Here is a 27,087-nt window from a genome sequence, read left to right as displayed (position 1 = left end):
ACTCCATAGCTGTTTGTGGCACATTGCTGTGTGAAAATTGGCTGCTGCTTTCGCCCACAAAGTCCACAGTCACATCACTATATTAGTACATCCTGTGAAGCGCTTTGAGACATCTTAATAACATGATAAGATGCCATGTCAAATGCAATGAATAAATTATTGTTATAATAATGAGGACATAAGTGACCATTGAAGCCAAGTCAATGTCAGAATTTAAAAATGAATGGAATAAATACTGGAAGAAATCAACAACAGCAAATTGCATTTGTATAGAGCCATTCACATCGAGAGGAGGTCCCAGAGTGCTGGGAACAAGAGAAACAGATGTTCGCCCATTACTTCTGAACTTATACATAATAAAATTTTGTGCCTTATTAACTAAACAAGCTTTAAAATATAAAATACAAGTGATTTTGGTTCCTCTGTTCAAGGGTGTTAATATAAGGAACATAAGAACAGGAGGAGGCCATTCAGCCCTTTGAGCCTATTTCACCATTCTATTAGATCATAGCTGATCTGTACCTCAACTCCAATTACAAATCACAATATTAATGTGTGTAGGGAAAATAACAAGGAAAGGGATTAGAGAAAAAAGTTCCAGCAGGGAAGCTAGCACGATCACAGACACAATGGGCCGAATAGCTTCCTTGTATTCTATAACTTTATACAGAGCCTAACACTTAAGTTACATTGACATCATGTGATGCTTTAAACTCAGTCGACATTTTCATGCTATACCTGAGTGATGCTGGATTCTTTATGAGAGTTTATTAAAATCTGTTACATTGGGTGTAATTGATCTTGTTTGGCTAAAATTAACATAAACCCAGATTCCATATCTTGGATCTATTTCACATATGGCAGTATACATTGGGATTTCAGAACAATGGAACGAAAACAAAGTATTTAGGCAAATCCAGAAGAAAAAATAATTATCAATCTGGTATTGTTTAAACCAGATATCACATGTCATTTAAATTGGATAACCCATTTATTTTAGAAAGCTGCAATATCCCTTCCTCACCAATTTACTTAGAGCAGCACTAGCTTCCAGCTCAGTTTCCACTCATTCAAAATCAATCAAAGTGGAAGCACTTGCACACTTGTTGGCTGGTTAGTATGATGACTGTCAGCAAGCGGATTACTTCAATAAAATATAAAACATGGTTGGATTCAAACAGATACAGTACATATTTCATATAGATTTCAGGAACATGCATGAGATTAAAAGCAGCGATAAGGGATACCGCGACTTTAAACAGAAGACTGTGGACAGCAAAGAACTAGAAAAAAATAACAGAACTGAAATACACCTAGCCTTAGCCTGGAACACCATTTTCGCCTCAAAATGTTAAGTTTCTATTGATTTCTGTTTAGAAGCGGGCAAAGCCAACCGTGATTTTATCAGTGGTCCATGCAGACACCAAACTTCAGATTGTGGAATCAGGAGTGATGGAACCTGGAGCTGCAAATTTTTGTAATCTCTATAAATGAAGCGCTTTGGGACGTCCTCCCGACGTGAAAAGCGCTATATCAAATGCAAGGATTATTATTATTATTATTATTAAATGACTTGGAGCGATAGGGCAAACTGAGTGAGTTGTTCCAGTGCGGGATCAGCAAGATTAGTACGGGAGCGAGGTCACTGTGAGAGGTTAGTGTGAGAGGTCAGTGTGAAGGGTCAATGTGAGAGCGGGGTCAGTGTGAGAGGTCAGTGTGAGAGTGGGGGTCGATGTGAGAGGTCAGTGTGAGAGTGGGGGGCAGTGTGAGGGATCAGTGTGAGAGGTCAATGTGAGAGGTCAGTGTGAGAGCGGGGTCAGTGTGAGAGGTCAGTGTGAGAGCGGGGTCAGTGTGAGAGCGGGGTCAATGTGAGAGGTCAGTGTGAGAGCGGGGTCAGTGTGAGAGGTCAGTGTTAGAGGTCAGTGTGAGAGGTCAGTGTGAGAGGTCAGTGTGAGAGCGGGGTCAGTGTGAGAGGTCAGTGTGAGAGGTCAGTGTGAGAGGTCAGTGTGAGAGGTCAGTGTGAGAGCGGGGTCAGTGTGAGAGGTCAGTGTGAGAGGTCAGTGTGGGAGGTCAGTGTGAGAGCGGGGTCAGTGTGAGAGGTCAGTGTGAGAGGTCAGTGTGAGAGCGGGGTCAGTGTGAGAGGTCAGTGTGAGAGGTCAGTGTGAGAGCGGGGTCAGTGTGAGAGCGGGGTCAATGTGAGAGGTCAGTGTGAGAGCGGGGTCAGTGTGAGAGGTCAGTGTGAGAGGTCAGTGTGAGAGCGGGGTCAATGTGAGAGGTCAGTGTGAGAGCGGGGTCAGTGTGAGAGGTCAGTGTGAGAGGTCAGTGTGAGAGCGGGGTCAGTGTGAGAGGTCAGTGTGAGAGGTCAGTGTGAGAGGTCAGTGTGAGAGGTCAGTGTGAGAGCGGGGTCAGTGTGAGAGGTCAGTGTGAGAGGTCAGTGTGAGAGCGGGGTCAATGTGAGAGGTCAGTGTGAGAGCGGGGTCAGTGTGAGAGGTCAGTGTGAGAGCGGGGTCAATGTGAGAGGTCAGTGTGAGAGCGGGGTCAGTGTGAGAGGTCAGTGTGAGAGCGGGGTCAGTGTGAGAGGTCAGTGTGAGAGCCGGGTCAGTGTGAGAGGTCAGTGTGAGAGCCGGGTCAATGTGAGAGGTCAGTGTGAGAGCGGGGTCAGTGTGAGAGGTCAGTGTGAGAGGTCAGTGTGAGAGCGGGGTCAGTGTGAGAGGTCAGTGTGAGAGCGGGGTCAGTGTGAGAGGTCAGTGTGAGAGCGGGGTCAGTGTGAGAGGTCAGTGTGAGAGCGGGGTCAGTGTGAGAGGAGAGAAGTTGAAGAAGAAGCATGAAATCTGTGCTCTTATTGTAAGATTTTTTAAATCAGCCTCTGATGTGAAAAAATTGAAATGAGAACGGAGAAGAGCGCAGGCATAACTTGAATGACCAGCTTGACAAATATCTCTGCTGCACTACTTCTCATGATCCATTTTATGCCCTGGGTGCACCCCAATGGTTGTGCCACTCTTAGTTGCAAGATTCTGCTTGAAATGAAGCACTAGTTTATGTTCCTCAATGAAGAACTCTCAACCGATGGATTGTGGCCAATTGGAATCAAACCACCAACAACAGCTATTGATGTATTAGATGTGATCTCCACAAGCATTCAAAACAGCTACAATCAGCATTAATGTATAAGACAACTCTCGTACAATCGTCCAAGACAAACCCACACTGTATAACAGCTCTCTCTAATGAAATATCAACTGCCGGACAAAAGTGGAGTGAGAAAGCAAGTGAGCTCCTCAGCTAGGAGTTGGTGTAATCCTATTCTCCCTGTGATATCATTTGCTATAGCCTGAATCCAATTTGCACATCTCCAGTAACGAATCCCTAGTGCAGAAGTCTAACAGCGAAGCTCATTTGGGAATTCTGTAAGAACAATGAGGATTGCTTGCAGCCGAGTGAAATGGGCTGGGGGAGCATGCTTCACTCTGCTTGAAAAGAACTGAAGCAGTGCGGTCCTGAAGGAGTTGACATTGAAGATTTTTCATTTTGAGAATGAAAAGTATGAATTTGAAGCAGCTTGCATTTCGTAACTATCCTAGAATCACCGCAATATATTGGGGTGCAATGTTCATAGCGGGTTCAATCTGATAATTATCATGTGAATCTGATATGAGGCATGAGACTTTTTGCTTCATCTTTTTGGTGGTTGTCTCAATTGTCAGTAGATATTAAAAAAAAGCAAGATTCTAAATCAAGTTGGTTTGCCTGAGTTTTTTTTAATGCAAACCAGCCTCAATCACAGCAGAGAACACCAGTGCTCAGGGTTCACAAATCAACATGGTGGTGATGGCAGCCTCAGGGGGAGCAAGCATTGATTGACAGCTGAGTTTATCCAGACCATAAAGAATGAAACTTTCAACACTTCATTTCGCGATCATTGGTAATGATTATCGTTAGGAACACATTATCAAACAGTTCAAATTTCATCTTATATTTTCCTCCTATCAAAAATATGATATACCCTCTGTTTAGCAGCAGAGACATCAGTTAGGGATGTCCATGTTCCAGTATGGAGCATAGACTTAGAGCTAAAACAGAGAGTCACACCCAGCCAGTTTTCCACAAGTAGTTACAAATAAATTCCAAACGTATCCCCTCTTCCCTTTACTGTTATTTTCTGTGTGTGTGTGTCGCACCCTAACTCTCTTCCGATGAAAAAAGCAATATTACTCTTGGTCGGGGACTGGATGTGCAGTAGGAGGAAAAATTGGGGATCAAACCTGATGTCAAGGATGTAGACATGTTTGGGGAGTCTGAGGGATAGGTAGGAAAGCGTAAGGAGTTCAGACCTGCAGGTTACAAAATGTTAACTGGAGCTAAAGAGGATGGCTTCTGTCTTGTCCAAGTTCATCTACAGAAAGTTGGTGCTCATCCAGTCCTTGATGTCAGACAAACAGGCAGTCAGAACATTGTAGATTGGAAAGACTAGAATTAAATGTATATACCTAAATATTGTACTTGTTAAACTATTTCATTCTTTGCAATTGTTGTGTAGTATGGAGCCTGATATTTACAAACACTGCAACCCATAACTTTGGCATTGTAAGTTGGAAAATTTCCAGAACAACACAATAGCTGCTGCTGTGTATGTGCGTGCATGGATATTAATGTTGCTTATGATTGACAAATCCAATAGTTTTGTAAAATATGTTTATTTTAATATTTCTGTGGATCCTCACGTTATACAGAATGCAATGTGCAGAAGATAGTGCAAGAAAAATGGCAGGTCAGTAAACGTACCGTTGAGGCCATAATCTTGGATCTGATTTATACCCCACGAGCGAGCAGACCTGACAAACTATGGATGATGAAGTTGTAAGTGAGTTATTGACAGTGCCACGAGTGTGATATAAATCATATCCCTCAGGTCTTCCTAATGTATTCTGTTTCTAACACATGTTAAAAATTAATCTGCAGCCAGGTAAAGACCCATCATTGTGCGGCAGCCACAACTCAGACTGTTAGATCCTTGCCATCATTCCAGTCTCTTGTAAGGAAAGACTTTTACAATGCTTAACTGCTGAGATCAATTGGGATTTATTCAGAGGTAGTTATCATCTGAACAATATGTTCGAATTCCTCAGTTTTGTGATGGCATACAGGGAATTGATGGACTCAGTTTCACTGGTGTCCCTTGATGCAGAAACCAGCTTTGGTATTGTAAAATCCGTACACCTCCAGACATTGGGGAAATATGGATTTGTTGATGGATTCATTGCAGGAATTTGAACCTTTATATTCTGTCATTGCTAGCCATCATTACTGGTCAGATAGTTGCTTTCCTTTTTTAGCTGGAGGCAGCTATGCAGCGAGGTCCCCTTTTACTGACTCATGAACCATTAACAATGGAAGCTTGAAATTCTGGATAGTCTCGATCCATTATATGAAGCTGGCATTTTGTCTTAAATTTTAAAGTTGTGCAGAAATGTGGAATGTTCTTAAATTCAGTCTAAATGCCGATTCTTCTTTAAGAACAATGGAAAAAAGACAGCTTCTAAATTTGATATGAATTTACTACAATTCTATATTTTGTCTGAAATTTTGAGAAAGAATGGTCTTTACAGACCTGGGTTTTAAATTGCAAGATTCACAAAAGGATTAGTAAATAAAAGATCCTGGATTCCAGATACTCAGGCAAGTCTCTCTGGAACTGCACTCAGATGCTTGCTTTAGTTTTGGTTTTCGGATTGTGGCCTCAGGTCTAGAAGGAGATTGGCGTGCAAACAGCATTTCGGATTCACTATATACAAACCATTTCACAAAGCTTACAATTTAGCCCCCAGTGTCCAACAGTTCCAACAGTTCCCAATCTTTTGGAAGAAACTCCTTATGATCCCAAGATAGCTGACACCATCTTCCAATTTCCAAGAAACTTCCATGAAGCAACTGCAATATTTACAACAACTTGCACTTAGGCAGTATCCTTCACATAGGATCGCTCAGAGTACTTCACAAAGTTGGGGTTCAACCATGAGAGAGGGGGGGAGGGTGAAGGTGACATTAGGCACAGATGATGAGCTAGATTTTTAGATAAAATTTATGGAACCAATTAAAATGTTTCAAATTAGTTAGGTATTTAATAATAATAATTCTTGCATTTAATATAACATCAAGTTAGGAGAATGTCTCCAAGCATTTCACAGGCTTTACTGTAAAGTTAGTAATTGTGTATTTTGTAGGCAAACATAGACATAGATAAAAACAAGAGATCATCTCACCTCATTCAGGTTGTTTGGTGACCTTGACTGACTTCTAAGGTGTTATACAATGAAAAGTGCAATGTTTCATAATAAGTTTCATCTGCTAATTTTAAGGCAATGACTGTGAGATCCAACACCTGAAATTCCCTTTAAAGACATGTATTTACCCAAGGTTAGTGCAATCTACACACTAGACCTCATAGTCAGATTCTCATCATCCAATGAAATATGAAATATACATTGGGAACAATATCATCACATTGGCAATCAGCACCTTGGGACATCCATAACCTTTTTCTCCCACTCAGGTGAATGGGGTCAATATTTGAAGTGTGAATTGATGTTACCACATCAATGATAAATGCAGACAGGGTCAGTCGATAATTAAGATTGTGACTCACAGGATAGACACCAGGAAGTATTTCTTTACACAGAGTAAAATTAATGACTGGAATGGGCTACCAGGAAGGGTTATAGATGTCATTAAGCTGGAATAATTTAAGAAACAGTTTGATACAGTAATGGGAATTTAGTAGGCAGGGTAAAGGATAATAATAATCCTTGCATTTGGTATAGTGCCTTTTCATGTCAGGAGGATGTCTCAATGCATTTCACAGGATTTTCTTGTGAAATTTTGTGTGTATTATGTACACAAACATTGAGATCAAATGGAAATATACTGAAGGAGCTTTTTCATCAAAACTTCATCTGATCTATTCTGCATTTGGGGTTGGGGGTGGTGGGGTCACACCAGTAGCAAGTCGATAATTAGTGACCGGCCACAAATCACGTTTATTAATGATGTGATATTTACCATAAAACATTTCATAACATTCCCCCCAAAATGTGCAGACCTTAATCTTCTTCCTTGGTGAATGAACGAGGCATTTATTGCTGAAATTTCAGGTTTGTCAGGAGACTCGCTGCAGTCAGACAAATTGAATTATAATGAGCTTCTGCTGTAGCAGACTGAAAAAAGATTTTAAAAAATGGTAATGGAAGAAAAATGACAAGACAATTGGTGCACTCCACCTATCTTGTACAACTATTAGATTTTTTTAATTAATGAAATTATTTGAAGTAAAAAATTCAAGTATTCTCTCTAACTTTTATGAGCAGTATGAATAACAGTCAAACACATTTATGTGAAGTGATGTCTTATTAAGTAAGATTTTATGTCAAGTCCCAGTACTTTCACACCTTCTCAATGATCCTCCTGATGTAGTGACATATTCTTAAACTGTGTGAATCTAGTCTCGCTGAAGTACTGTTCCTCTAGTGGCTTCAATGGCAATAGTGTGTTTAATAATCCTTGCATTTTTGCATTTGATATAGCGCCTTATCACGTCTTTGAAACGTCTCAAAGCGCTTCACAGAATAAACTGTAGAATGAATTGACTGTATATTTTATGGGCGAAACGCGGCAGCCCATTGCACACAGCAGTGTTCCACAAACAGTCATGGATTGAAGTATCCAATTCATTTTTTTTTTAGGAATTATTACCCCAGGAAAAGCAATTCGCCAAATCGACTAACAAATGGGTTCCTACTTACTGCTAGGTAAACAGAGGCTTCCGGAGTAAGGAAACTTGCCCAACATTTTGCCTTGTCGGGAATCAAACCCAAGTCTCTCACTTGCGAGCCGAGTGTTCTTATCACTGAGTTACAGGACTTCAAGTTTCAGATAGAGCAAGAATTTCTGTTTATCGTCTCTGATGCCAACACCAAGTATAAACATGGAATATGATATTTCCAATGCCACACAATACAGTGAGAATTGAAATATTACACTCAATGCCATAGATTGTGCTTTCGATTTCCCTGCTTCCAACCCACCATCCGTCCTCCCACACCCCTAGTGGGACACTGCTATGCACAATTGGCTGCCGCATTTCACCCACAAAATGTACAATCAATTCACTTTACAGTGTATTCTGTGAAGCACTTTGAGACATCTAGATGTGAAAGGCATTGTATCAAATGCAAGGATTATTATAGTTATTGCAAGTGTAATTAAAATATTCATGAAAGAAATACATTCAAAAGATCACATGAGAGGTCTGGAAGAAAGGCCTTCCACCCATCCAATCTCATAATTCCAAAATACACGCAACAATCCATCTTCCACCCAACCATTTTCCCATCACAGCATCAAGCAGTTTTTTTTAATGGGTTCAGTGTCCAGTCCAGGCAACCTGTTAACATAAGAATTTAAAAAATGCTAGAAGAAAAAAGACCAAGGTCCATCTCAGTTCGACTTCCACCTTCCTGGTGATCGCACACATATATGTCCCAAACTATCTATGTACTATATACCGTAATGTTATTTCCTAAAAGAAAGCTATCTAATCTGTGTTTGAAAGAATCAACACTTCCTGCTTCAACCATCTCCCTGGGGAGCCTGTTCCACAGGTTCACTATTCGCTCACTGAAATAGTGTTTATGTATATTCGTTCTGAATTTACCCCCTTCAATCGCAGGCTGTGTCCTCTGGTTTTACTATTCAGGACAAGTTGAAACAGCCTGTCATGATCTATATTGTCTTGCCCGTTTAGAACCTTAAAGACAGCAATCATGTCGCCTCTCAATCTTCTCTTTTCCAGTGTGAACATGCCCAATTTATTTAGTCGTTCCTCATAGTCCAGTCCTTCCATTCCCTCAATCATTTTGGTTGCCCTCCTCTGTATCTTCTCGATTTCTCCTATATCCTTTTTGTGCTGCGGCGACCAGAACTGTGCACAGTACTCTAAGTATAGTCTCACCAATAATTTATACAGTGGCAGGAATACCCCATTATTTTGGCTATCCAGTTGCTTATTACCCTCTGACTAAATAAATACTTCCTGATGTCCCTAAACCTGTATCCTATTGTTCTACTGTCTTGGCGCATCCAAAATATTGTTCTGGGTTTACCTTCTCAATCTGATTTAAAAACTTATAACTCCCATTCTCTGATATATCGCCATTCAAGACTGAAGGATTTGTTTGTCTAATTGTTGCTTATAGGCTATAGCTCATTCTTCTAATACTGGGCATCATTCTTGTTTCTCCGGATTAGAGGACATACGTGCCCTCCTACACCCTCTGCCTTCTCTCATCCGAACCCTGCCGCCACGTTTGGATCCTGATCCCTGACTATTCAGCGCCTTGGGATGTCCTCCCGACGTGAAAGGCACTTTACAAATGTAATTTTGTTGTTGTTGCTCTCTTCTGCACTGCATGTAATGCCTGGGTAGCATCAGAGGCAGTGCAAAGGAAAGCAACTAAACCTGTGTGCAGTGACTTGAGCATTATAAAGCCTGAGTATGACTTCTGGGAATCTAAATTTAACTGATTTAGCAATATAGCCCAGCATCCTGTTTGCCTTATTTATTGCTGCCTCATACTGTTTTGACATTGTGAATGGTGAGTCAACTAACTCCCCTAGATCTGTTTCAGCTTCTCCCATTGCACATTCTATCCCATTCATAGAGAACATATGTTTCCTATATGCAGGACTTTGCATTTATCTACTAAGCGGGCCCAGGCTGTCTTTCTAGGCTGAGAAGCAAATCTTGGTGAATTTTATTGCATGTTGAAAATAAATGAATCTAATACTTGCCAGTAACGAACACATATGCTTATCAATCACTTTTACAGATTTGAGGCCCAGTGTTAGTAATAGTGTAGACATGTGTAAAACAGCTCAAATATCAGGAGATTACTCTAATATACAAGTTGTTCATGTTACGGATTGCTTTCAGCATTCCTACCCCTCATGAACTGATGTTAAAATCTTTTATGAAGAAATGTACCCTCAAGCCACCCTAAATATTAGGAAAATCTCTTGTACCACTGTATGGTCTGGTGTTAGTCAACTTAACAGCAAAAATATTGAAGTACAATTCTACCAGAGGTAGGAAGAAAAGACAAATGACATGCTATTAATTAGGACATTTGAAATAATTTATTATTGCTATTTTCAGGTAGGATAAAAGATATATAAATTTTGCTAAATTCATGCAAATCTTAAAAGTTTGGCCCATGATATGAATTAATAGTGAGGCACTTGAAAACTTGTTTTAGCAGGCATCCCACTGCACAAGTTTGAATGAGGTAAGGCCGCGACAAAGAACAAGCTTATTTTTTAAAATTCATGCAAGAAGTACTTATTAGTTCTGTCACTCATTGCCAAGGCTCCCACATCAATAATGGCCACTCAAGCAGTAGGTGACTGGTGTAGCCCCACTGAAGGAAGAAGGTCAACACTTTAAAGAGCAGAAGGGAGAAAACTGATGGGGAAAAATTGGCAAGAGGAAAAGGAAATGTGTTCTGATGAAGGGTCGTGGACCCGAACTGTTGACTCACTTTCCTTTTCCATAAATGCTGCCTGACCCTCTGAGTGTTTCCAGCGACTTCCGTTTTTGTTTCAGATCACCAGCATTTGCAGTATTTCGCGTTTTGAAAAGGAATTAATGTTCTTCTTGTATAGTGAGAATTGAATTGCTACAAATTATATTTACTTGTTATAGGGTTGCAAAGATAGGGTGGAGGAGGTAAGGTTTTGGATGGAATATGAATCATGCAACAGGATGTGCCAAGCAAGACTCTCCCTGAGTTCTGTTCATTGTGGAAATCATTAGCCAACTGAGGGAGAGGAAACAGTCCAGGCAACTTCAAAATAATACAATTGTAATACAACTTACATTTATATAGAGCCTTTTATTTTAAGAGGACACTTCAAATTGCTTCATACAGCTGGCTGGGCACCAAGATGGGGGAGAGGGGCTGAAGTGGGTGGGGAAAGATGATCAAAAGCACAAAGAGATACGTCTTGAGACAGATTTGAAAGCAGGAAGGGTGGGGATGAATTGGAGGGAGTCTAGGATGGATTTCCAGGGAGCACAGCAAATTGGCTGAAGGTTTGCTCACCAATAGTGGGGCAGATAGGATGGGAGGTCAGTCCAACAAAAACGGCTGGGTCAGTAGGATTGTAGGAGGTCACAGAGGTAGAAGGTGGGGCGGGACAGTGGCAAGGTTTGAAGGTTAGAATGAGGATTTTGAATTTGATCTGCAACGTGATGGGAGAGCCCATAGAGCTGAGCAGGGGTGGGGTTGATAGCCTTGTGGTGCAAGAGTTTATTAAGATTAGCCGCAGAGTTCTGGCTAATCTTCAACTTGTGTGGGGATGACCTGGGTAGTCCGGCGAGCAGTGTTGGAATAGTCAACTCTGGGTGTGGGGAAGGAAAAGGAGTTGGTGGTTGTAATGTTAAGCCTTGGAGGCAGGATTAGCATCCTAGGGACTCGTCTGTGAGTATAGAGATGGTTGTTAATTCAGGTGTGGGATGCGGGGACTAAGGGAGTTGGTCTGCAGCCTTTGGACAAAAAGCTGTCAGAAAGTAGCAAAAGAGGGTTTCAGAGTCTTCTCCCAGAGCTTAGCTGTGGTGACAGTAATGGGTCATGAAAGTCACAAACACAATAGTACATTAGCACCTGGGGACAGTCTATATTGCTGCATTGAGCTGTTGTGTAGGGTCATTGACTGCAATAAAGCCTCCAGGAATTTTGAGTGAGAAAGGCTGGCAAGTGCACTAAGGAGGTAACAGTTTAGCTCCATTGCCAGCTGGAGAAGGAAGGAAGGATTCCCCCTGTCAAGCTGTGAAGAGTGAAACTGTCCAAGGTATAAATTTGCATGAAATAATAATAATGATCATTGCATTTGATAAAGCACCTTTCACATCAAGAGGACGTCTCAAAGTGCTTCAGAGCATTTACTCTAAAGTGTAGTGACTATTTTGAGGTGAACGCAGGAACAAATTTACGCACAGCAATGACAATCCTGAAATAATAATTCTTAGATTTGGTTTAGCGCCATTCGTGTCAGGAGAAAGTCTCAAAGTACTTCACAGGATATACTGCAAAATGGATTGCATGTTTTGTGAGAAAAACAAATAATAATAATCCTTGCATTTGATATAGTTCCTTATCATGTTTTCACAATGTCTCAAAGTGCTTCACAGAATATACTGTAAAATGAATTGACTGTGTATTCTGTGGGCGAAAACATAGTCATGAAGTGAATGACCAATTTTCATTCTATTTTGTATTGCCTTAGAAAGTGATCAAAACAGTATTGACATCATCATTAAATATGCCTTTATCCTTAATATTTCCAAATTAATCTGTGTGGATCGCCCCATCTCCCACATTTATTGCTGCCTCTTCTGTTGTGCAAACGCAGCAGGGCAAGAAGCTCAACACAGAAGCTCAACACACTAGTCACATCCTGCCAATCTGAGAAGGACCTGTTTATCCCTACTCTCTGTTTTCTTCCTGCTAGCCACTCTCCAATCCATGCTAATATATTACCTTTAATTCCATTGGCTCTAATCTTATGCAACAGCCTTTTATGTGGCACTTTGTCGAATGCCTTATGGAAATCCAAATACGCCACATCTACTGGTTCCCCCTATATAACCTGCTAGTTTTATTTTTTAAGGGAATATGTGATCGCTGGGAATTATGCATTATATCTTTAAACATTTGCCATTGCTAGTCTACTGTCATATTTTTTAATCTAATTTCCCAGTCTATTTTAGCCAAATCTTCTCTCATACCTGCAAAGTTGGCTTTATTTAGATTTAAGACCCTTATTTCGGATTCAACTATTTCACTCTCTAACTTAATATTGAATTCCATCATGTTATGGTCACTTTGCCCAAGAGGAGCCTTAACTTCCAGATTGCTGATTAGCTCTATTTCATGACACAAAAAAATTTAGGATTGCCTCTTCCCTGATTGGTTCTTCAGCATATTGTTCTAGAAAACTATCTTTAATGCATTCTATAAACTCATCCTCTAATTTACTTTTGCCAATTTGGTTTTCCCAGTCTACATGAAGATTGAAATCACCCACTATTAGTGTATTCTCCTTGCTACATTGTCCTCTAATTTCCTGATTAATATCCTGCCCAATACTGTAACTGCTGTTTGGGGGTCTATAAACTACTCCCACTAGTGTTTTCTGCCCCTTGTTGTTTCTTACCTCCACCCGTACTGACTCCTCATTCTGATTTTCTGATTTAAAGTCCTTCCTCTCTCCTGTTTTTATCTCATCCTTTATTAGCAGGGCTACACCCCCACCTCGTTTTCCACATTGCCTATCTTTCATATACGTCGAATATCCCGGAATGTTTAGCTCCCACCCTTGGTCTCCCTGTAACCACATCTAAGTGATAGCCACTAGATTGTACCCATTTATGTCTATTTGTGCACTTAATTTTTCTATCTTGTTACGAATGCTTCGAGCATTCAGATATAGCACCTTTAATTTTGACCTCTTACTATTTCCCCTACTCGTTAATGCCCTATTTACCTTGTTGAACTTTTTATCCCTACTTGACACAATCTGTTCTTTATCTCCCAAGTCGCTACTCTGCTCCACAGCCATGACTCTTCCTTGCAATGTCGGTTTACGTTTAACTGTAGCTGTAACCCTCCCTCCCTACCCCCTTAATAGTTTAAAGCTCTGTCTATCTCCCTATTGCCAGGACATTCGTTCCAGCCCGGTTAAGGTGGAGCCCATCTCGATGGAACAGCTTCAAATTCTTCTCCAGCGGCTGCAGGAAGTGTGTCTGTCCGCCTGACTGTCTCATCCCCTATCACAACCACATTCCGTTTGGCTCCCCCACTTGTGTGGCCCCCTTTATAAAGGTGCTGTGGTCAGTTTGCCCATCCTCCTTCTTATAATTCCTTGTTCACACAGGTTGCAAATACCTCGTACCTGTTGGACAAGGTTAAAGCCTGAAGCTTCTCCACCACTCTCTCTGGGGTCCCCTTACCTGCCTGACTGTCAGTCACACTATCCTGTCCCTGACTACTAGCAGGATCCATACATTTACTGAGCCTCAAAGGAATGATTGTCTCCTGGATGAAACTATCCAGGAAGCTCTCACCTTCCCTAATGCTGTACAATGTCTGCACCTCGGATTCCAGCTCAGCTACTCTAAGCTGGAGCTTCCTCAATTGCAGACACCTGCTGCAGATGTAGTCATCCGGGCTCAGGCTGCTCTCCATCAACTCCCTCTGCAGTCATCGTACAACAACAACAAAATTACATTTATAGAGCACCTTTCATGTCGGGAGGACGTCCCAAAGTGCTGAACAGTCAGGTGTCTGGGCCCGAGCATGGGGGAGGGGTGGAGTAGGGGTGAGGAAAGGCAGAGAGGTGGGAGGGTGATCAAAGGCACGATCGAAGAGAACGGTCTTGAGACCGACCTTGAAGGAGGCAAAGGAGGAAGCGAGGCGAAGGGACCATGGGATGGAGTTCCAGAGTGTGGGGACACAGAGGCTGAAAGCCCGGCCACCGATGGTAGGGTGGGTTGGGCAGGAGAAATAGAGCAGGCCGGAGCCCGCTGAACAGAGGGAGCGGGCAGGTTGGTAGGGAATCAGCAGGTCAGAGAGGGGGCAAGGCCATGGATGGCCTGGAAAGTGAGGATGAGGATCTTGAACTCGATCCTCTGGGGGATGGGGAGCCAGTGGAGTCGGGCGAGTGATGGGGTCAGGAAGCCTGGTGCGCGAGAGTACATGAGCTGCAGAGTTTTGGATGACCTGCAGCTTGTGAAGGGAAGAGTTGGGATGGCTGATGAGGAGGGAGTTCCTGTAATCGAGCCTTGATGTGACGAATGCGTGGGTGAGGGTTTCGTCAGCCTGAGGGGTGAGGCAGTGGCAGAATCTGGCAATGTTGTGGAGGTGGTGGTAGGCAGTGACGGTCATGCCGAGGATGTGGGGGAGAAAGGACAGTTCAGGGTCAAACAAGGTACCCAGGTTCCTGACTGGCTTAGTGAGGTTGAGTGTGCAGCCGTGGAGGCTGATGCTGCCAGCGCCCGAGGTGCGGAGGAAAAGAGGAGAAGAAAACAGGACTTGATGTCGAGGACTTGATGTTGAGGACTTGATGTCGGACGGACAGTTGGTCAGGACACCAGTAGTCCTAAAGTTGAGGGTCGAGGCAGAGAGATAGAGTTGGGCGTCATCCGCATACATGTGTAAATTTACCCCATTTCTGTGAATGATGTCACCAAGGGGGAGCATGTAGAGGGTGAAGAGGGGACCGAGCCCTGAGGAACACCACATGAGATGGTGTAGGGGCTGGAGGAGAAGCCGTTTGCTGCAACGAAGTGGAGGCTGTGTGAAAGGTAGGACCTGAACCACTCAAAGACAGAATCTTGAAGGTTGAGGTGGGAGGAGAGGCGGTGGAGTAATGAATGGTCCACAGTGTCAAAGGCAATGGAGAGGTCGAGGAGGACGAGGAGACAGAGGGAGCCCTGGTCACACATGGTCAGGATGTCGTTTGTGACCTTGACCAGAGGGGTTCATGGAGGGAGTGAGAGGAGAGGAAAGAGCGAAGCTGGGAGGCAACAGCTCACTCAAGGACCTTGGATAGGAAGGGGAGACTTGAGATGGGCCGGTAGCTGGATAGCTGTGATGGGTCAAGGGAAGGTTTCTTCAAGGTGGGGGTGATAGTGGCTGTTTTGAGGGGGAAGGAACAGTGCCAGATGACAGGGAGAGGTTGATGATGTCGGCGAGTAGTGGGACAAGGAGGTGGAGCTGGGATTTAAGGAGAGGGGTGGGGATAGGGTCCAGGGAGCAGGTGGTGGGCTTCATGGAGGTTACCGTGTTGAAGACAGAGGAGGGGTTGACAGGTTCAAAGGTGTGGAAGGAGGGATGGGTAATTGTCGGATGAGTAATTGTGTGGGGTGGGGGTAGGGAGGGGTTGGAAGTTGGGGGGGCAGTGGTAGCTGAGCGGATTCCCGTCGATTTTGAACTCAAGAATCCTTTAACTACCTGAGTCAAGGGGGAATCTTTGATGTAACTGTGAGTCAATATTTAGTACAGGCTCTCCTCATTATAATGTCCATTTAAGTTACACTGCTACTGGTGGGTTGGTTTCGAATTCTTCTTTTCATAATCTAAAACCAGATGTCTGGAATTGGAGGATTAGTACAGTAGTACAGATCCAATTTTTGGGAGCTACCACAGTTATTGCTGCATAATAGTTCCCATTATGAAGTCAATAAAAAAATGTTTTCACAAACAAAACTTCCAGCTAGCAGAGAGTAAAACTTGTTCATCCGCCAAGGATAATAGATTTACAGAATCAACCTCCATATGTTTACAGTGTACCATTTGGTCTTAATGCATTGCATATAATCTGAAATAACTGTGATCATTGGAAGTATTTTGAAAAGAAAGCAATTTTTGAAAACATGAGTAATCAAACACACAAATAAACATTACGTGCAATTTATAAGATTTATAGTGAAAAAAATTGATTGTTAATGTGACAGTGAGTACATGCATCCAGCAACTTTTGAAATTAAAAATTATGTTAGCAGTGATAACATATATAACATTGTAGTTTCACAAATTCTAGATGCTTGAATTAAAAGTGCCTTATTATGTGCAATAAAACGCAAGTTTGCACCCATCATTTTACCTTGTCCAATGGAAGACACATCTTGTCGAAAGCATTGGTGTGCTTGAAAATAAGTGGCATCTTTTCATTCCCAATTGGTTACAAGTGATGAAATGATTTATAAATCTTCAACATATAAGATGTCATTGATAACAGAAAATGGCAAGATTGGGCATTTGTTGCCGGACAGCCAGTGATAGACAAATATCCAGTTGTTCATGTCACTTACAGCTGCAGTATCCCTTTATCCTGAGGCTTTCGTTGAACCTATCTTGAAATCTATAAAACAATAAAAAGTACATTGCTCTCTGAATTTCTGAAACTGTATCCTCCAGCTAATTTTTTTTATTTTGAAAGCTGTTTAAATCTTATTGCTGTGATCCATTTACTGGTGGCTTTGCTTCTAAATAGACCCGAATACACAGAGATCACTGGCTGATTCTGAAATTGTCCTGAAACTGACAAGTAAAAAGTTGGAAAAGCGATAAGGTTGTTCATGGCCAGATTTTGTATTAGTGTTATGATTTTATTGTGTGCGTGTGTGGAAAAGTCTGCACCTTGTTTTCTTATGATTGTTGTCATGAAACATATCTGAAGACAATGATCTGAAATGCTATTGGAGTTGTTGTTTTCATCCTTTGGATGAGATGTTAAACAAAGGTCCTGTCTGTCTGTTCATGTGGATGTTAAAGATCCCACGCCACTACTCGAAAAGAGAAAGGAGTTTCTTCTGGTGTCCTGGCCAACAATCTTAAGATAAAATTGATCATTCACTTCAGCTCTTTACCAAAATCTATATCATCTGAAAAGCTATATTAATAGAATAAATTGAGACCCACATGGAATTTACCCTACCAATGGTTTGCAAGCTCCCATTATAGCCTTGCCTTGAGGAAGCAGACCAATTTTTTCTGACATCAGCTGATTTTACAAAGCAGGTAAAGGAGGAAATTACCTTTCCTTTTTTCAGTTACAAAGAAATAACAGAACCCCCCACCTCCCACCCCCATACACGGCAAAGGATTTTCAGTAATGACTGGAAAGAGATGGGAACACTGAAGCCATAGAGGTCAACAGAACAAATGATAAATGAACCACCTGCCATGGGAGTAGCAATGGGTAGGTGTCCTGTAGATAATCAGGGCACATTCAGACCACAACACACAAGGTAATTATGGTCTTTGGACATGTTTGTCATTTCCTATATGTTCCAATGGAAACGAGAGCAAGCACAGGTCTACAGTACTAATTTGCAGGTGGCACTGTGTTATTACTGAGCAGATAAAAGGGAAGGAAAAGACAATTACAGCACAGTCAGGGTCGAGGCTGGACTCCATCAAACTCCAACACTCTTCTACAATTATCAGGAATGAATGATTCATTGTCATGACATTTGACACTTGTCAGCTTGCTAGCCATTTTCACAATGCATGACTTTTGTTTAATTGGAGGTTTTTGTTTCAGTCATCCTGTGTCCGGATTGGAGATTTCTGCCAGCTGTCAATCATGGGGCTGGGAGAAAATCACCTTTTGACACCTGGAAGCAGGTGAGGAGCAGTGGTCAGCAAGTGGTGTGCTCTGTCTGTGTCAGCCCCCACCCCCGACAGCCCACACACACTAACACTGTGCCGATTACCTGTTCCAAGTCTGGGAAGTTCTTGATTAAAATGGCCCTGAAGAAAATTGCTTCATTCACTTTCTCTAAGAATTTTGGCTTGGTTAGCCAATGCAGTTTGCTGTAAGGGAGCCACCAAACCCCTATAATAACATTGTAGTGCTTTTCTATAGCAGGTCTAATAAGATTTGAGTACTTCATTGCCAGAGATGCCATCCTTTGAGTGTGACATTAATAGGTGGACATTTTAGATTTCATGGCAAGGAGCTTCTCTGGCCAATGATCTCCCACATAAAATTGGTCACTCTTCATGGCTGTTTGTGGTGCATAAGGTGACTGCTGTGTTCACCTACAAATACATTCACTCCACTTTACAGTAAATTCTGTGAAGCATTTTGAGATGTCCTCCTGACATGAAAGGTGCTATACCAAATGAAAGGATTATAATAGTTGCCTGCAGTTTCAGTGGAACCCACCATTGAATGCAGTGAGAGTTTCTGAAAGGGACAGTGTCATCAGCTAAATAGTCTTAAGGTAGAGAGCACCAGTAGCTATAGACCTGTAGAGAACTTAATCTGCCATGCGATGTCAACTGCAATGTAACAAGGTAAAGCAATGCTTTCATGGTGGTGATGGCTTGGTGGCTCAACCATGGAGAGAAGACACTCGGTCAAGATACCAAAGAATGTCTAATGCCTGCAACATGAGTCAATGCCTTCGGGAGAAGAAAAGAGGAAGTTGCACAAATAAAAACAATAGAAATCAACCTTTTGAACTTATATTATTACTAATACCATTTCATCCATTCTCTAACAAAATACACAGTCACTACACTCTCCAGTAAATTCTGTGAAATGCTGTGGGACGTCACAAACATTTGACAATGCAGTATATTAAATAGGATTATAATTGTTATTATTTCAATTATCCCTGATAAAGCCACCTTTTTGTATTCCATACATTTTTAAGACACAATGGTCGAATTTTGATCACATAATGCAAGAAATGAAAACCTGCAAAAGCCACCTAACCCAGAGAGGCAAGAATTTATCAGGATGCGTTGTCAGTCTGAGGTTTAAGGCAGGTATCACATGCATGTACATGTGCAGCATATATGGAATATGACAGAATGGTCACATTTTCAATTTCACCCCAAATCTACCTCTCTGAATGCCATATATAATTTCCGTGCAGTATTTTTATGATTTCTTTGGAACGTTTTCTGCAGAACAGGAAAAAAAATGGTTTTCTAAAAGTTGAACAGTGTTTTTCTTTCCCTTTTCCATAAAGAATTAAGTAGATTTGTGGCAGGAAAAATTTGGCATGTTGATTTTCCTCCCTCAGGATGGAGCACTTTGGTGTTCACAAGTACTCTGAGACTTTGTCTCACAGCCATCTCTTTCCACTGCTTATGCTTGCAGACTGCTTCATTCACATGAGCTTGTTTGTGTGTAGGTACGTGGTAAGATTTTTCGAACATGTTTAGCAGCAAACTGACAAAGTGTACAGTGTAACACTCAGTTTTATGGAAATCACCAATTCGAAAGTCTGCAGTCTCATTTGTACCACTAGGTATGCAGTGGTCAGTAACTATAACAATAATTATATTTGCATTGAGATACTGCTGGAGTCTAACCAGCTGAAGCCATGCAGCTTGATATTGCAAACCATTGTTTGGCAAGCTTGTCTAGCTGGGATCATCCAACCCATTAGAGCTTTGTAGGGTTAACAAGAGCTGAGTGGGAAGAATCCCTGCTCTCAGTGGTTGACCGTGATAATAATAATCCTTGCATTTGATATAGCGCCTTATCACGTCATTAAGATGTCTCAAAGCGCTTCACAGAATATACTGTCAAGTGAGTTGACTGTAGTTCGTATAAATGCAGGATCACTATTTCAAATGCTTAAGAGGAGCAACCAATTTTTTAAATATTTGTAGCCATCTTCTTAAAACATTATAGTCAATAAAACTTTAATTAAGAAAACTGATTTTGTTGTAGCTTGCCTTATAGACTTGAGATAATAGTAGAACTGAAAAGGTAATTAAAGTTGGCTACATTCTTTCCACTTGTCAGATGTAATGAATGGTATAACCAGTTACCTTAACCTTTCCCTAACCCTGGCTTCCGGTAAAAACAGTCTTCTTTGTATATGTGTGGGTATTACAAATCCTCAATGAAATACAACCTAGTGGAAGTTTCACTTACTGAAATGTCTTTTTAGATGCTTTGCAAGAGCCATGGCAATTTGACCTGTCTGTGTACCACTGCAGCTCTCAAGAGTGTCAACTAACTTGCTGATTAAGTGAAGAATTTGCTTGAATATGTATCTTGATGCAGAGAATATAAAATAAATGGTATTAGTTTTGTAATTTCTATATCAGAAAAATTTAAAAAAGTAGATTTTACATTCTATAAAATAATATTGTAGTTTAGCAATTATGCTCTGGAATGCTCTGCCCCAGAAAGCTGTAGAGGTGGAATCAATAGAGATGTTTAAAAGAGAGATAAGACAGTGACTTGGGGATGAGGAAGGGTGATGGAATAAATGGGATCTCCTTGGAGCTGAGCTGGCTGAAACTCTATATTGTTTCTAGTTGAACCCTGAATCTTCAACCTGTTTGATTCGCCCTCACAACAAGTTAGTAAGGACTGATATTCAAGCGCTCCGGGATGCTACCCCGCTTGGAGGGCGTTATATAAATGCAAGTTGTTGTTGAGGTTTTAAAGTGACGATTTGTACGTGTAACTGACTTTGGGACAGGCAGTGTGAGAGCCTACTAAGAGGTCACTCCAAAGGGTATATGTGAGTATTGCATCTTTGTCCAAATGGCTCTGCAGTGTATCCGAGAGGGAATGTGGAGTCTGGGTGGTATAAGCTGTAAATCCACTTGCCTCTAGTCTCTTTCCCCCTGGACTGGAGCAAATCAATGTGTTCTTCAGCCACTCTGTGAAGAGCTGGAAAGAGCAGTGTGCTTAAGAAAGTTGTGAGTAACAGGGTTGGTTAAGAACCCAGAATATTGAATCTCGGAGTCAGACCTTGCACACCTCTTGATGAGTGAATGTTGTCTGTCTGGCTCTGGAAGGAATGCTGAAGGTGTCTACGCCTGGTCTGCTTCCAATATTTAGAAAAGTCAGTACATTAGAGCTGTAATGTGAATGTTTCAGTGTATTTATAGAGTTGATTAGAAATGCATTCTATATCATCAACATAGAATTTTAGAGGCTTATTTGGTAGACTTATTTCCTCACAAACCACATTTACTAGACTTGATAAAAATATGACATCTTTCTATTTCACCCTTATGATCTTGAAGCCATAATCTTTCTACAGACAAATACAGAGACTCTCCTTAGTCAAATACTGGGAGGAATATGATGGCAGCCCACCCATGTCTCTGTCAAATTTTCCTGCCCTTTACATACATCTTTGTCCAATTTCCCTGCCCCATACATACACAGGGATAGAGGCTGAGGGGAATCCAGCACAACCTCACAGCAATAGGAACTCGTGGAGCTGGATGGAACAGAATTAAACCTGAGTCCTTCCACTATATGGAGGCAAGTATTGAGTTTTTTCTGCTAAAGGCACAAAACCATAATTGGCTCCTATAGACCCATTAGCCTGACCTCCAATAGTTGGAAAATTAATGGAATCAATCAAAAAAAGAGGAAAAATGGAAGATTACCTTGTGTAACAATAATCTAATAAATCATAGCCAGCATTGATTCAGAAGGAGTAGTTCGTGTTTGACCAACCTCATAGATTTTATTGAGGAGGGGACATCTCAAATTGAGTCTGGGAGGGGAAATGATATAACGTATCTAGCCTTCCAAAAGGCATTTGACAAGGTACCACATGAGAGATTCCTTCAAGATTTGATAATAATAATACTTGCATTTGATATAACGCCTTTCATGTCAGGATGATGGATCAAAGCATTTCACCAGAGGCAAAATACACAATTGTAAAGTGTAGTGACTGTGCATTTTGTAGGCAAACATGGCAGCCAATGAAGGGCTTCTTAACTTGTGACCACATTGAAACCTGAGTAAATTACTGTAAAGTGCTTTGAGATGTTTCAGTATTATAAGCCAATGCAAAATATAAGTTTCTTCTATTAATAGGAGATAGTGAGAGAATGCAACTTGTGTTGTGATAATTATGATCTGTAATAATCATCACATCAAAAGTTGGACTTTTAACCCCAGTGTGTATATATGTTAAATGAGGTGAACAAAACACTTTCTATATCTTTTGAAACTCAGTCACATTAGCATGCAAGGAGGAAACTGTCATTATTAACAGTAACCATACACTAAAGCAAAGTAAGGCTTAAATCCACCAGCATCCACGTTACATGAGACACAGTCCAGCTCAGCACAGCAATGCTTCATGTTTGAAAGTCGTTTTGAACTACTTGTTGGCAGATCAAAAGATTCCATTCAAAGTGTGAAACATGAATGGAGTTCGTTCAGTTGCAAAATATCATTTGTTTTTTGTGTGGCGGGAGAGGGGGGTATCCAGTTGCTCTGAAATTGTGGGCCCCTCTTTCCGAGTCTTTTGCAGTTCAGAATGTAAACTGGGACTCATTTAACCATAACCCCTTGTTCAGTAAACCACTTCCTTTCAGTGGTTTGTTTTTGTTAGAAATTTGCAGATTCCTGAACTCTGCAATTTGGTGGCCAGACAGAGTAAATAACCTTCTGATTACCTGGAATGGCTGGATTTTGAGCACTGGTCAGAGTTGAGAACCTGAGGTTCACAGATACAATCTGAGACAAAACCAGAAAAGACAAGGGGTTGAACTTTAGTGCAGAGATTGACAAACATGAGTGGGGTCATTTGATGGGCTTTTTTTGACTGTTGGCTGAATCATTTTTGCTTTTTACATTGCATTATTTTTTCACATTTTTCCACATTCATTTCATTGGGGCCATTAGACTTTGCTACACATGTAGAAGAATTGAGCTCAGAAATCTGAATTACTCATGATGTGCTATTGACAGTGAAAAATGGCTTTAGGGAGGGAGCTTTCCATCTTTGTACTCCCTGTGAATTAAGGGGCATGATAATTTTCTTTGGGAATAAGCTTTGCTTCATATATCCATATAGCTTTCTGCTGTATTCTAGTCAGATTTGAGTAGCTAGCACACAGACTACCTAAATTAGAACTAAATTAAGATGTATTGGATATAATTTATCTTATCCCAAATCCACAGTCAGTTATAATAATATAATAATAATAATAATTGCATTTGATATAGCGCCTTATCTCATCATTGAGACGTCTCAAAGTGCTTCACATAATATATGGTAAAGTGGATTGATTGTGTATTTTGTAGGTGATACTTGCCAAATTTTCTTGCATTTGGGATAGCATCTTTCATGTAAGGAGGATATCTCATAGCACTTCACAGAATTTTACTGTGTTTCTCCATATCTGTTTTGTGCATATTCACTGCTGTGAAAAAAATCACACCAAAAATTCTGCAAATTTGAGGGGAATCTGGGATTTGAGGAAAAAATTCCAATGGAGCAGAGAGTAAAGTGGAGCGCCATTATACTCTAATAGTTTTTGGTCCATAAAATCCTAACTTGCTTTTAAAACGGGAGCGAACTGAGTCAGGATTCACTGCATGTGCAGTAAACAAGTCGTGACCTTGATGGCAATATGATGCCCCAGTGGTTGACCATTTATTTAGCACAGTAGCCACTGGTACATATTTGCATAGGAAAGGGGTCCCACTCCATTTACATTATAAGTGATCTCACATTATAACTAATTGGGGTGAGGCATTTTTGTTTTAATGTAGAATGTTGGGACGTCCTCCCGACGTGAAAGGCGCTATACAAATGTAATCTTGTCATTGCTGTGCAGTGGAAATTCTCTGAGATTGTTGTACAGTTGCACTCTGATGCAATGCTGGGGAAGTGCTGCAATGTCAGAGATGCATTCCTTTCCCTCCCCACTCACCCCCCGCAAAATTCATAACCTTAAAACTGTACTTCTGTTCATTTAGTACTTTAAAACAAGACGTGCAATTCAAAAGGTACACACATTTGATTTTAAAAATGTTGTTGCCATCTATCTACAAATTTATATATATATATATGTGTGGGTATGTCATGTTACATTCAGGTATTAGATGGCACATATATATGTTAATGGATGATTGTTATATTTACAAAATATATATCTATTGTATGTATCTGGTCAGTAATGGAATAAATAAGCCCATTTTTTGCCTGCCATCCCAAGGATTTACTATGGTCTAAAAGAACCTCCAAATAATTCCACCCTCCAACCCCCCAAACACACACACACACACACACAATTTTTTCCATCCAAGGAATGTCAGGAGTGTTGGACAATCAACACTGTTCAACCATCCACTCCAGGACCACAATTATCTTCAGGCACTTCTCTGCTGCTTGTTTTCTGGAGCTGCTGTGACCCATTTTCGACACATCTACAAGCCAACTTATTTATGGGTTACTAACACTTAAATGTCATGTGATGATTACTATCAGGATCATTGAAAAATACAGTGGAAGAGTTTGATCTGTGTGTACGCATTCATTTTTTTCCCGTCCTCCCCCATCTTTGGCTTAATTGCTGGGCTGGAAACAGGACCCCCAACTGCCCTTGAAATAATTCATGGGACTCCATCTTAAGCTTTGTGCCCAACCATTGTGCTGAAGCCAGGGGAAGGCAGACAATAGCTAACTGATGCAAATTGTTGTTTATAATTCAACTGAAACCTGACAATTAGGGCAGCCAAAAAATCACTGAAGATGCAATGTTTTTGGCTGATGCTGCAAAAGAAACCAGTTTCTCCTGTGTCCCTGAAGCTTGGGTCACAGGAGCTCCTGTAATGCAGGTTTCAGAAACACTAGCTAAGGGCTACGACCATGGATTATGTCAGGTGAGTACCGTATTGGCTGCTGACTGTAATTCTGCTAGGAACATATAAATATGCTTTTATTGTTGTTGAAGTCAATGTGAAGCCTGTGGTGTCACTGAAGCCAGAAATTAAGATCTATATTTCAAATGGAGCTTCATGACACTGGATGTACGATTAAAAATTGTTTTTTTTCATAAGTAATTGGTGGCTCTATTTAACTTAAGGGTAACAATGGTAAGCTCCCACCATTGTTTGCCATCCAATAGCAGTGCATTATTCTACGAATCCACTGGAACAGAACTCCTTTATTTGCTAGGAGTGAAGTTATTTTTAGTAATCAGTACATTGAAAGATATTGTGCCTAAGACAGTGCATTATACAAATTGTTTCATAACAATTGCTGAGCACATCGCAAGTGTGAGAGTTTTACAATAATTATTGTCAAGTATCATTACATTTTTGAGGGCAAACACAGCAACCTTTGTATGTATAGCAAGGTCTCACAATAGCTTTGAGTTGAAATGCCAGATTCATCTGGAAGATTGTTGGCCAGGATGCTGGGAGAAACGCCTGGCTCTTTTTGAATAGAGCTATTAGATCTTCAAGATCCACTGGGCCATACAGACAGAACCTCGGTTTAACAAGCCATTGAAGGAAGGCACCTTTGACCTGCAGGACTATCTGAGAACCATTAGACTATGTGCTGAATGAGGGGCTTGAACCCACAACCTCGTGACCCAGGGTGACTGCTATTATCTGAGCCAAGCTGATTTCTACAAACGGTCCACAAGTATGCTCTTCATATATGACAGCCTTTTGCACGAGTGAAAGAACAGGAGCAACACAGCTTCAATAGTATAATGTTCTGTGATACAAAGGCGAACCACATTCCAGATATTAAAAACAACAGGTTTCCAAATTATTGAATTGAAGCATTTTCCACAATTCATCACAGACTTAAATAATAAGAGAAAATGGTCCTATAGGCTAAGGCTAGGTGAATTTTTAACCCTCTAATCGGTAAACAATAAAGATCTATGGAGAGTTAGAAAAAAACCTCAGTAAATAACAGGCAAATCAGTATTAAATTTGATTTCTCAATGACTGTGTTTGGAAATCACCTGCTGGATCTGGACTGACTGGTCAAAAGGAATAGGTGCAATTATTTACTGGGAGCAAAATAACACTATTCCAAACTCCATTTTGTTCCTTATAATAATATAATAATCCTTGCATTTGGTGTAGCGCCTTGTCATGTTATCGTGACGTCACAAAGCACTTCACAGGATATATTGTTAGTAGCAGTGACTGTGTGTACTTTGTGGGTGAATGCAGTAGACAGTTTGCGCGCAGCATCTTCCAACAAATGGCCATGGAGTGAATGACCATATTTTAATTTGGGGGGATTGTTGGCCAAGACTCCAGGAGAAATTCTCTTCTCTTTTCAAAACGTGTCACGGGAACTTTAATAGCATAGACAATTTGGGTTCCAATTTCCGACACAAACTTCTGGCTCAGAGGTGAGAGTGCTACTGACTGAGCCAGGCTGACACATACAAAGTATAATTCAAATCTAAGCAGGTACAAAATGATATCAGATCATGTTAATATTCTGCTACTGTCTAGCTAGAAGTCAGGGCACTTTATTTTAAATCAATTTTTAACTCTCCTCAAGTTCCCCAGATCCGTGCCATGACTGGCACTGCCTACCACCACCTCCGCAGCATTGCCAGACTCCGCCACTGCCTCACTCCTCAGGCTGCCGAAACCCTCACCCACGCGCTTGTCACATCAAGGCTCGATTATGGAAACTTCCTCCTCATCGGCCTTCCCAACTCTTCCTTTCACAAGCTGCAGATCATCCAA

This window comes from Callorhinchus milii, unplaced genomic scaffold, assembly GCF_018977255.1.
Source record: "Callorhinchus milii isolate IMCB2004 unplaced genomic scaffold, IMCB_Cmil_1.0 Scaffold2, whole genome shotgun sequence".
Classification (NCBI taxonomy): Eukaryota; Metazoa; Chordata; class Chondrichthyes; order Chimaeriformes; family Callorhinchidae; genus Callorhinchus; species Callorhinchus milii.
The sequence above is the reverse complement of the archived record's forward strand: the minus strand, read 5'-3'. Positions refer to the sequence as shown.